The 13,004-nt window shown below is 37.3% G+C and overlaps 1 protein-coding gene across 1 annotated transcript in view; it reads right to left on the bottom strand.

Annotated features, from left to right (window-relative positions):
• LOC110443337 (protein kinase C delta type-like) overlaps positions 1-13,004 on the bottom strand; it is an 86,022-nt gene that overhangs the window by 65,006 nt on the left and 8,012 nt on the right. The window lies entirely within an intron of this gene.

Raw genomic sequence — 13,004 nt, 5'->3', positions numbered from 1 at the left:
ACTCAACCATTCATTGATAACAAATTACAAGCACTTTCTTTTTTTCCAAACAACAAAAATCATCTGTTACATACATATTTAAGCTAACAATGCTTAACACGGCAGCCGCATTGCAGGAATTATAAAACTCTTCACAATCACTTAATTCATTTAGAAAGACAATATGAAAGAAGATCCAACAACTATTTGCCACGGAAGGTAAGGATTCTTACCCACTAACAATGATATGCTTTAAATATGCCTGACACAGCCATTAATCACTCTGACATGGAAAATCAGTCAACTTTTAATGATATATGATTGCTCCTTATAAAATCTGGCATCTCAAGGTGCAGTCTGAATAACAGTATCCTAATTTAATTCAATAAGAAGTTATCACAAAAATTATGTAATCAATAAGAATCCACTCATGTTTCATCTGTTGCAGCCCTGTGTTTGCGGTTAGCACACATTTCCATCAGGGACGATATTTTCAATTCTAAAACAAGATATCTTTTTATAACTGGCTCTGTTAAGATGTTCATAAAAATAGAATTGTAATTCATAAGTGAGATCATTTACCATCTGACAGAAATCAATGTATGAGTAGTTTCATGTTGATGATGATGTGGGTGTTTATTGCCGTTATAACCCTTAAACCGAAACCTGAAGTCACCCATATGATAATAACACTGAAACCCATACCTTTATGTCCCTATATACTTGGTTGTGGGTATAAATAAAGACTTTCCTTCTGGTTAATACACTGTTATATAGACCTGATCAATTTACAAGGATCTTGGATTCATCACCTACAATATCACTCTTAAAGGTTGAAAACACCCTCGACTCATAAAAGGACCAATTATCTGAAGAAGAGAATAATCAAAATACTTTCAACTTGGTGATTGGAATGGCTGCGAATATCCACTGGCCCAAGTTGCTAGTAAAATCTGGCATTTCAAAGTCGGAACTTAACTAGAAGCCGTCTGACCAATAAAGAGTCGCTTCCAATCGTTGTACATAAGAACCGAGACACACCTTCAGAAAACTGTCGCTTTTTGTTTTTTTGTCTGTTTGCTTCTACATGATCTGTCAAATGTTTTTAAAAACTGATACCACAGAATGATGTTTTTATGTTGAAGAGACTTTTTTTTCTTTATCCCCAAAATAATAATACCGACCAAATTTAGCTACCAATCTTATGCACTGAAATGAGGACAACTAATGGTGATGCATGAATCTTCAACCTCAACATTTGTTAAAGAATCAAAATCACACAACTACAATGAACCTGTGAAAACAAAGACCTGTACAATATGGACTTGTACTTCCAAGCTATTCTAGTCTCGGGTTGAAGATAACCTGAACAATTATACAATTATTTCACATCTCACTGGAGGAAAGCCAATGTCAATATTACAAGATCTTGTATATCCCCGTGGTTTGCTTGTGAAGAAAGGAGACTGTCAATTTTGATGCATTAGGGGTCGTGTTGCCTTATTAATCAAAGGAGCATCACACTTTTTTCCCTTTCAGTCACAGCTACTTTGAATATCTTTGTATTGTGTTTCCATAGTGACAAGTATACTGTGAAACAGAGGGTGTTCACTGAATGGGAGGGTATAGGGAGGTAGACCTTCAAGGGTGATGGGGGGGGGGGGGGGACACATTGACAATGATGAGGGGGATTACAAGATTAGGGAATATGACCATGGGGCTAGGGAGGAGAAGGGGACCAGGAGGTTGAATAAGGAGCCAACAACTTAAGGGAAGCTTGAGGGGGCCATGGAGGGCAGGAGAAAGGGACCATTACCCGGGGTACAGGGATTGGGGACAATGAAATTCAGGACACTAAAAACATAGGGCATCAGCTTGTTAAGTATCAGATATTTATCCAAATATAGCAATACTAACTGTGATAATTTGATAAAGTTTGACAGCCACCTGTTGTTGTGGAAGACATTCACATGTTTGATAATCTAGGAGTATTTAAGCTCCTCCTACAGATTTGATCAAATTTGTGTGTAAGTACCCATTGTACTCTGTGTAATACATGGTGACATGAGTACTGTGTAACGAACATGTAATTTCCTGAGTAACTATAGCTACATAAATATGGGCTCAGAAAGGATTAAATTGAGAAACAAAAACTAGGCTTGTCATTCCAAGTCCTGACTGGACGTACAACCATGGCTGTCCTTGTACACAAGATACGTCTCTTAAATGCTGTAATGAATATTCAGTAGAACAATAGTACATAAATATCACAAGAAAATAAAATCACAGAAAGATTTTTTTTGCATTTTTGCATAATTTAAGATATACATTGAAATCTAGAGGTTGCACCCTGCCTGTTGTTTAAAAAAAGTTTCAACCCAGATAAAAGACTTAGGTTCATTGTGAGAAGAGCTCAAACTGAGTCCCATCCTGTTTCAATGTTTCGACAGATAAGTAAACGGAATCCCATCCTGTTTCACTGTTTTGACAGGTAACTTCTACAAATAAGTAACTGTTTAACTCCCACCTTCCATACATCTATGTAGTATTGTAATGCCTTATTTGGATCCATCCTTGATTAAGTGCAGATTAGTTTCGTGGGCATTCCACTGTGATCAGGTAAGCTTACTAATTGAGATTGATTTTTGGAAAGATTTCGTTTACACCGCAACAGTCCACTGCTTTCACAGACGTAGCTAGTCGCCTAGAGCCCCAGCAGATTGGAATATCGTGATCTTGTACAGGGATGTGATCTTGTATAGGGATGTGATTGATATTGATGTTAAATGTTCTTAATTTGCTCTCAAATTATGCTTACTTTTTCCAGGTGTGTTGTTCTTTATTTGGAGGTTTGTGTTTTTATATTTCCATTTCTTCTCCAGTTAAACACAATATAGAACTTCTAAATGTAACCGATTAGGTCTGCCGATTAAACTGAGTAGGTTTCCCTTGGCAATGTGAGCAAGAAAACAACTCAAATTATGTAACAATCACCGATATGTGCTGAAAATCCCCGGTTCATTAAAATTCAATGGACACCTCCCTGTCTGACACTTATATAGGTAAGGACAAACTATATAGCTCCCAGCTGTCTGACACTTATATAGGTAAGGACAAACTACACCTCCCTGTCTCACACTTGTATAGGTAAGGACAAACTACACCTCCCTGTCTGACACTTATATAGGTAAGTACAAACTACAGCTCCCTGTCTGACACTTATATAGGTAAGTACAAACTATACCTCCCTGTCTCACACTTATATAGGTAAGGACAAACTACAGCTCCCTGTCTGACACTTATATAGGTAAGTACAAACTACAGCTCCCTGTCTGATTCTTATATAGGTAAGGACAAACTACAGCTCCCTGTCTGACGACACTTATTTAGGTCAGTACAAACTACAGCTCCTGGCCTGTCTGACGACACTTATTTAGGTAAGTACAAACTACAGCTCCTGGCCTGTCTGACGACACTTATTTAGGTAAGTACAAACTACAGCTCCTGGCCTGTCTGACGACACTTATTTAGGTAAGTACAAACTACAGCTCCTGGACTGTCTGACACTTATATAGGTAAGGACAAACTATAGCTCCCTGTCTGATACTTATATAGGTAAGGACAAACTACAGCTCCCTGTCTGACGACACTTATTTAGGTCAGTACAAACTACAGCTCCTGGCCTGTCTGACGACACTTATTTAGGTAAGTACAAACTACAGCTCCTGGACTGTCTGACACTTATATAGGTAAGGACAAACTATAGCTCCCTGTCTGAGACTTATATAGGTAAGGACAAACTACACCTCCCTGTCTCACACTTGTATAGGTAAGGACAAACTACACCTCCCTGTCTGACGACACTTATTTAGGTAAGTACAAACTACAGCTCCTGGCCTGTCTGACGACACTTATTTAGGTAAGTACAAACTACAGGTCCCGGCCTGTCTGACACTTATATAGGTAAGGACAAACTAAAGCTCCCTGTCTGATACTTATATAGGTAAGGACAAACTACCGCTCCCTGTCTGACACGTATATAGGTAAGTACAAACTACAGCTCCCTGTCTGATACTTATATAGGTAAGTACAAACTATAGCTCCCTGTCTGACACTTATATAGGTAAGTACAAACTATACCTCCCTGTCTCGCACTTATATAGGTAAGGACAAACTACAGCTCCCTGTCTGACGACACTTATTTAGGTCAGTACAAACTACAGCTCCTGGCCTGTCTGACGACACTTATTTAGGTAAGTACAAACTACAGCTCCTGGACTGTCTGACACTTATATAGGTAAGGACAAACTACCCCTCCCTGTCTGACACTTATATAGGTAAGTACAAACTATACCTCCCTGTCTGACACTTATATAGGTAAGGACAAACTACAGCTCCCTGTCTGACGACACTTATTTAGGTCAGTACAAACTACAGCTCCTGGCCTGTCTGACGACACTTATTTAGGTAAGTACAAACTACAGCTCCTGGCCTGTCTGACGACACTTATTTAGGTAAGTACAAACTACAGCTCCTGGACTGTCTGACACTTATATAGGTAAGGACAAACTACCGCTCCCTGTCTGACACGTATATAGGTAAGTACAAACTACAGCTCCCTGTCTGATTCTTATATAGGTAAGGACAAACTACAGCTCCCTGTCTGATACTTATATAGGTAAGGACAAACTACAGCTCCCTGTCTGACGACACTTATTTAGGTAAGTACAAACTACAGCTCCTGGACTGTCTGACACTTATATAGGTAAGGACAAACTACCGCTCCCTGTCTGACACGTATATAGGTAAGTACAAACTACAGCTCCCTGTCTGACTCTTATATAGGTAAGTACAAACTACAGCTCCCTGTCTGATTCTTATATAGGTAAGGACAAACTACAGCTCCCTGTCTGACGACACTTATTTAGGTCAGTACAAACTACAGCTCCTGGCCTGTCTGACGACACTTATTTAGGTAAGTACAAACTACAGCTCCTGGCCTGTCTGACACTTATATAGGTAAGGACAAACTAAAGCTCCCTGTCTGATACTTATATAGGTAAGGACAAACTACAGCTCCCTGTCTGACGACACTTATTTAGGTCAGTACAAACTACAGCTCCTGGCCTGTCTGACGACACTTATTTAGGTAAGTACAAACTACAGCTCCTGGACTGTCTGACACTTATATAGGTAAGGACAAACTACAGCTCCCTGTCTGAAATTTTGTTTGTTTGTTTTTCAAGTACGAATATATCAATTATCATATTCTAACATAGATATGTTAATCCAAGTGAATACTACATACAATGCTAAATTATTTATTTATCATTTAATACATTTTATGAAGAGAAATGCCTTCTATGTGTTATTGTTTATAACAACAATTAATTTTCATTGATTAACTATGTCAAATTTCTTCAGAAACATTCGGAAAATCATTCTTTCATTTTTCAGAGAAATTGTGCTGATTGGATAATAACATAATTAATTGAGAAATCATCATGATGAGATGATAGCAGACCAGGCAAGCCCACACACTCACCCATTTCTTCATGATAAGGATTTCAGGTTTATATCCGTGTATACTTTGATACACAGCCTACAGAGGATCTTGCATCCTTTGTTACAAAGTTAAGCCTAACAAGACACTTTGCCATGGTTTCCTATAGATTCATGTAATATTAGGCCTATTTACTGGTACAAATTTATAGAAATTATTTCCCCCTTGTGTTCATTACCCATATAACTGAAACGCTAATATATTAAATAAATCATTCTCAGTATATTATAGTATTGTGTCAGTTAATCAATTACCAACACCTGTTACAGAGATTTTATAGGTGATCTCCCGTACAGCTGTTGTTCCTCTCATTGTAGATTACTAACTTTGATTTATACATAAAAGGTTAATTGTTTTATTAGGACCCACTGTTTAATGTTCAATCTCAACTATAGAAGAATTTGTATGACATAAATTGCATTATTAAATTCTGACAGTAATGAAACAGCTTATGAATAAATCAATTTTAGAATCAATTTCTCTAACAACAAATATAAGTGTGGTCTAGAAAATAATGATAAGTTTCAAAATGACAGGTTGTGGAAATGATTAAAATAGCATTTTATTATGCTTTTTCACAAAAATGTTCCAATTTCAAATACCAAATGACTTGTTAAAAGATAAATTCTCAAAAATAAAAATAACATTGAACATTTATGCATATGCTACAGTAGATTTAAGGAGATTTAAAAAAAAAAACTCATATTTTTCAATCTGATGAAACCTGAGGCTCAGAAAAATTCAGGTTACAAGTTCTTATGCTGATTTGACTTTGATTTCATTGTCTACACATGAACACTTTAAAAGACGCTTCCGTTGTGGCTCTATAACAGATTGCATGTTAATCATCATATCCTCTTTATGAACTTCTCAAATAAATACACACACTGACATTGATACAGCTATTCACTTAGGGACACGAGTAAAGAAGGTACTTTACTGTCATAACTTACGGTGCAACCTACTTATTTATTGAATGTTCAGAATGACCTGTTATGTTTTCGTACAGTACCAATACTACCTACAGAGACAGCAGTAATTCTTTACAAAAATACTGGTATGTACTGATGGAAACCTCGGTACAGACAACAACTAGAAGAAAAAGTTTGTTAAACCTGTGCGTTGCCGAAGCTTCCATTTTGATGGAGATGCAGCTAAAAGCAAAGTTAAAGCAAAGAAATGGAACTAAACACAAAGTCTAATCAAAGTCGGTGAAATAAAAAAGTAGGTCACAGTGACCTACATTTGATAGAAATTCTCGAGATGCATCCACATATGAATTTTGATGACTTCTAGCGTTAGAGTTACAAACTTGTTAACACAAAGTCTAACCAAGAATGTCATAGGAAAAAAGATATAGACCAATGAAACATTCATGCCTCCTCCAATTATTAATAGAACAGAAATAAACATAGGGCGATATGATTTGAACGCAATTCCTGCTGCCTGTAGGGAACACGGTACCGATTCAATCAAATACAGATGTTTATAATTTTGGGTACCACAGGTAATGTATTTCTTAGCCTAATGAATATTGCTGGGCTCCTGGTTGGCCAGTTACTGATGATTATACGTATCAAGTTATTACAATTGTGACATGATTATACTGCTAGGGATATCACAAGCCAAAGCTGGTACGTGGCTGTTCCATTATTTGGAGCCCTACCTTCAAATTGAGTGCCAAATGGATTTCAAATGTTTATTACTTTTCTCCATTTCCTAGAAGATTATCATGCAAAAAATAAAACAATCCCAATACCTCAGAGCCATTTAATGGTGAGGAGGTATTGAGAAATCTTTTATCCTGGCAACCTGTTTTAGTACAGTGTAGCAAAACTTTCCACTCTGGAGTGTTCAGGGTATGTTACCCTTCTGTTATCCTGGAGTGTTCAGAGTCTGTTACCCTTATGTTATCCTGGAGTGTTCAGGGTCTGTTACCCTTCTGTTATCATGTGTATAGGAACTTTGGCACACATTTTGAACCCATACTGCTAGCTTATATCTCAAAAAACGAATAGATACACATGTATGTACCCTTAACTCCAAGCAAGGCAAGAAAACACAATTTGAATAACAAAAAGCTAATATATTTTTGTTCTTAATTTCAAATGTAATGTTAAGAATAGAAATAAAAATTATGCAGATCCTCAAAATGCTGTCACTGTTTTAATTGTTAATACTGTATATTAGTAAACTAACAAACTACAGCATCAATCACAATTGACCTAGATGGAAAGATAGTGTTGTTTAATGAGCCATCTCCACATTCCTGAGTGGTGTAAAACTACATTGGGCGCTACAACACATGTACAGCGAACCCCTCACAGATTAATGCAGTCAACATGATACAGTGTATCTAGACATATTGTACTGCCTGTAACCTGCTGCTATTGTGTGTGGTTCATAGCAGATCAGAAAGTAATGGAGGAGAAGTGTGGAGGGGGTTAGAAAGTCATGGGAGGGGGAGGAGAGGAATTTCTAGTACTCGGATATGGGGAAAACCAAAACGATAAAAAAACATGAACAGTATGTATACACCTTACTGTTCTCTTGCAAATCATAGAATAGCAATTTCTCCAAATTTTCAGAATATCAATACATTAAATTAAGGTAACAGTACATTTGTTTAATAATGTTTTGCACCTGCAGTTGTTGTCATGGTGTTTAATTGTTCAACATTCAAGCCTCCTTAAAAGCTAAAACGGCTCTACAATAAGAAATCAGGTAATACTCCATAGAATTTATCCTTCAATAAAAGGCAATATGATTCTTGAATTTAACACAATGCACACCTACAATACCTTAGATATTACAAGTGCCTTGAAGATGCACACAAGGCAAGGTAGGAAGGACGGGGAAAATTAAAAGGACAAGCCCGGAGTGATGTAGGTCACACACCTTATTACTTCACAGACTGTACAACAATTATGTGTCTTCATAGTGTTATATTAAAACTTTATCGTAAAATCATGGTGAAATATCTATATCTAAGCAGTGCAATCTTCCTATCTTATATCAAAATAGTGACATCTATAATGAATTATGTATACGTTTCTTGTCAAAAATAACAGCCAATCACTGTTGTCAAGTTTTACCAGTCCGTCCTTTCTGGAGCAGGAAGTTTTAAAGCATCTTACAAAACAGGAAACTTCCATGTACAGCATTGATTGTCGAAGACATTTCATTATGTGACACTGAAGACTTTAATAAAAGTGCAAAATACACAAAAAAAAGTTACAAAATCATCACTATACTTACTTCAAAGACGTATAAATTAACGTCTCGTCAACATTGTTTACATCCGTAATAGAAATTATATATGGCAATTTATATACACCGTAAAGTCTGGTATAAATTGCTTCAGTTTATAACTGAATCATTAAACTTTTTATCAAAACAATTAAAATAGCATCCTCACAACACAGGCTCATCTGTGCCACTTGGAACATTGGATCCTTCCAGCTGAGAAGTTGAATGCAAGTCAAACATTCTGACGACTAAGTTTGTGGGGATAGCTTTTAACCTGACAGTGAGGAAGTAAGATCTGTTCAGTGGCTGAGTATGTTACAGCTACATATATACAGGGGCAATGTGTAAACTATGGACTACCACCAAAGACACAGTTATGTTCTGGTGGCCTCTTGTCAAACATGGACCTATGGACTACCACCAAAGGTACAGTCATGTACTAGTGGCCTACTGTCAAACATGGACCAATGGACTACCACCAAAGACAGTCACGTACTAGTGGCCTATACTGTAAACATGGACCTATAGACTACCACCAAAGACACAGTCACGTACTAGTGGCCTACTGTAAAACATGGACCTATTGACTACCAGCAAAGACACAGTCATGTACTAATGGCCTACTGTAAAACATGGACCTATGGACTAGCACCAAAGGCACAGTCATGTACTAGTGGCCTCCTGTAAAACATGGACCTATGGACTACCACCAAAGACAGTCATGTACTAGTGGCCTACTGTAAAACATGAACCTATGGACTACCACCAAAGACACAGTCATGTACTAGTGGACTACTGTAAAACATGGACCCATGGACTACCACCAAAGACACAGTCATGTACTAGTGGACTACTGTAAAACATGGACCCATGGACTACCACCAAAGACACAGTCAGGTACTAGTGGCCTACTGTAAAACATGGACCCATGGACTGCCACCAAAGGTACAGTCATGTACTAGTGGCCTACTGTAAAACATGAACCTATGGACTACCACCAAAGACACAGTCATGTACTAGTGGCCTACTGTAAAACGTGGACCTATGGACTACCACCAAAGACACAGTCATGTTCTGGGGGCCTTCTGTAAAACATGGACCTATGGACTACCACCAAAGACACAGTCATGTACTAGAGGCCTACTGTAAAACATGGACCTATGGACTACCACCAAAGACAGTCATATACTAGTGGCCTACTGTAAAACATGGACCTATGGATTACCACCAAAGACACAGTCATGTACTAGTGGCCTACTGTAAAACGTGGACCTATGGACTACCACCAAAGACACAGTCATGTACTAGTGGACTACTGTAAAACATGGACCCATGGACTACCACCAAAGGTACAGTCATGTACTAGTGGCCTACTGTCAAACATGGACCAATGGACTACCACCAAAGACAGTCATGTACTAGTGGCCTACTGTAAAACATGGACCCGTGGACTACCACCAAAGGTACCGTCATGTACTAGTGGCCTACTGTAAAACATGGACCTAGGGACTACCACCAAAGACACAGTCATGTACTAATGGCCTACTGTAAAACATGGACCTATGGACTAGTACCAAAGGCAGTCATGTACTAGTGGCCTACTGTAAAACATGAACCTATGGACTACCACCAAAGACACAGTCATGTACTGGTGGCCTACTGTAAAAGATGGACCTATGGACTACCACCAAAGACACAGTCATGTACTAGTGGACTACTGTAAAACATGGACCCATGGACTACCACCAAAGGCACCGTCATGTACTAGTGGCCTACTGTAAAACATGGACCCATGGACTACCACCAAAGGCACCGTCATGTACTAGTGGCCTACTGTAAAACATGGACCTATTGACTACCAGCAAAGACACAGTCATGTACTAATGGCCTACTGTAAAACATGGACCTATGGACTAGTACCAAAGGCAGTCATGTACTAGTGGCCTACTGTAAAACATGAACCTATGGACTACCACCAAAGACACAGTCATGTTCTGGGGGCCTTCTGTAAAACATGGACCTATGGACTACCACCAAAGACAGTCATGTACTAGTGACCTACTGTAAAACATGGACTACAAATATTGTCACATTCTTTACATGGAATCGACCAATATTAAACCATTGACCAATGACAAAGTTTCATCAGAATCTGGTCATTTTTTGAAACAAAAGTATTACCTGGAAACAGCAACCAATCAGAGCACAATACGTTAATTGTTTTTGTTTACTAGTGGAATCATCTAGGAGCGGGTCCATGTGAGGGTAGGGGACTGGGGGACTAGGGGACAGGGTGAGCCCCCCCCCCCCCCGACGCGGCGAAAAATGAAAATAAAAATATTAAGATCCGTCTCAGAATCATTTTCAAGAGGGCTAATCCACTAAGTACATGCAAAATTGAGACATTCTCCATTTTTTTTTTTTTTTTTTATGTATTTTATATTTTCAGCATACATAATTTCTGAAGAAAAAATTCAATATGCACTGGCAGTGCTTTTGTTTTTGTTGTTGTTTATCCTTAGAATATTTTGTGGATTCACCTGCGTATAGGCAGCTCTGCGCCTGCCCATAATCAAAGATATTTTACGATGATGAAGTTGACAGGGAGAGTAGTAATGACTTGTCCTTTACAAGTTGTAAGACACAGACACTGATCAAGAAGACAGTCAATGGGTTTTTTTTCGACACATATTTAGGAGGTAAAGGAATGTTTGACAGATTATCGATTTCTGCATGAAGCACTATCAATGTGGATAAAATATGGGTGCGACAAGAGAAATATGTTCTATCTTCCTTGAATACAACAGTGACAAAAAAATGTGCATGAAAAATTTATCATAACTGAATGTCATTTGCAAAGTACTTTCTCCCATTAAATCAAAATGATGTAGATTTCCTAGATGTTGTAATTCAAAATACTGGCATTTTAAAGTTCACACAAGGTGACAATGATATATTCGGTTTTTAACCAATAAAATGTTATGCTTTCCTGATGATTTCTACTTGTCAATAGTAGCATAATGAAACGTGACTGATACCAACACAAACTAATCAATCGGAGAATATTTTTAGATTTTGCTTGAAATAAACACCCACGTATCTATTTCTCTGTCACTAAATGTTCCTCTCTTGTAAAAGTGCGCAAAAATGAGGTTTTTTGTTTTTATAAACACCATCAATATTTTATAAAATGTCACCGATATCAATCATAGTGTTATGTGTTTCAAGTTGATGATGCTTGTTCAAATGATTCACTAATTTAACTCATTCACCCCTGAAGACACATTTGAACTCCTCCAATTCAATGGTTGGAATAGTTCATTATGAAATTTCAGGGATTTCACTTCTAATGACAAGTTCCTAGCACTTCACGTTAAATGTATTGTTAAATATATCATTCAAATATTTTCGAATACATACACTTTACAAAAAGTATAATGAAAATCATTCATCAATGATTGCTATTCATGCTTGGCATTTATGTAATAAAATAAATAAGTTTAGACTTAAAAGTTTAAATCCTATTTTGAAGTACATTATAATTACGTGTAATAACTTAAAACCTGGAGAAGGAAGTGTTTCAGCCAGGGAAATTCTCTGTCAATAATTCTTTTTTAACACATTCTCCCACGGTCAATATTGCCGTTCACATGTAAGCTGTACATGTATGCTGATACTTACTGTCATCATAATTTGTCCTTATTACGGAGGACAAAAAACAGCAAAAGTTAAACTACAGCAAACCCTTCCTGGTCTTAACTCTAAGTTTAATGAAGTAATCTACATCCTGAAAAAGTTCTTTAAAAATGACAATTTGTTTCTAATTTGGAAAAATACCTAGGGCATTCATTCATTTCAAAGCCAAATGTTTCTGTACTTCAGTACATCATGTTTTTTTCAAATTCAAATGGTGTTTGGCATACTTTATTAACTTTAAACTACATTTAAGTGTCATATTTCTGGGACTCATAGTAAAGTCAAAACATTAGTCTACTTCACTAGCCCAAGCTTAAAGTTATAATTGTGGTGTGCTTGCTCTAACATTCCAACTTTTGAATTTATCATAGGCGTGTCACAGGTCTCATTGTTTGTGTACCACAATACTTAAAACATGTATATATATATATATATATATATAGGAAGACATTGAATTGGAGTTGTGTGCCACACCCCTGTAGAAAATACAGAACATAAAAATAATCCCACAGATCCA

The sequence above is a fragment of the Mizuhopecten yessoensis genome, unplaced genomic scaffold (assembly GCF_002113885.1).
Source record: "Mizuhopecten yessoensis strain PY_sf001 unplaced genomic scaffold, ASM211388v2 scaffold716341, whole genome shotgun sequence".
NCBI lineage: Eukaryota > Metazoa > Mollusca > Bivalvia > Pectinida > Pectinidae > Mizuhopecten > Mizuhopecten yessoensis.
The sequence above is the reverse complement of the archived record's forward strand: the minus strand, read 5'-3'. Positions and strand labels throughout refer to the sequence as shown.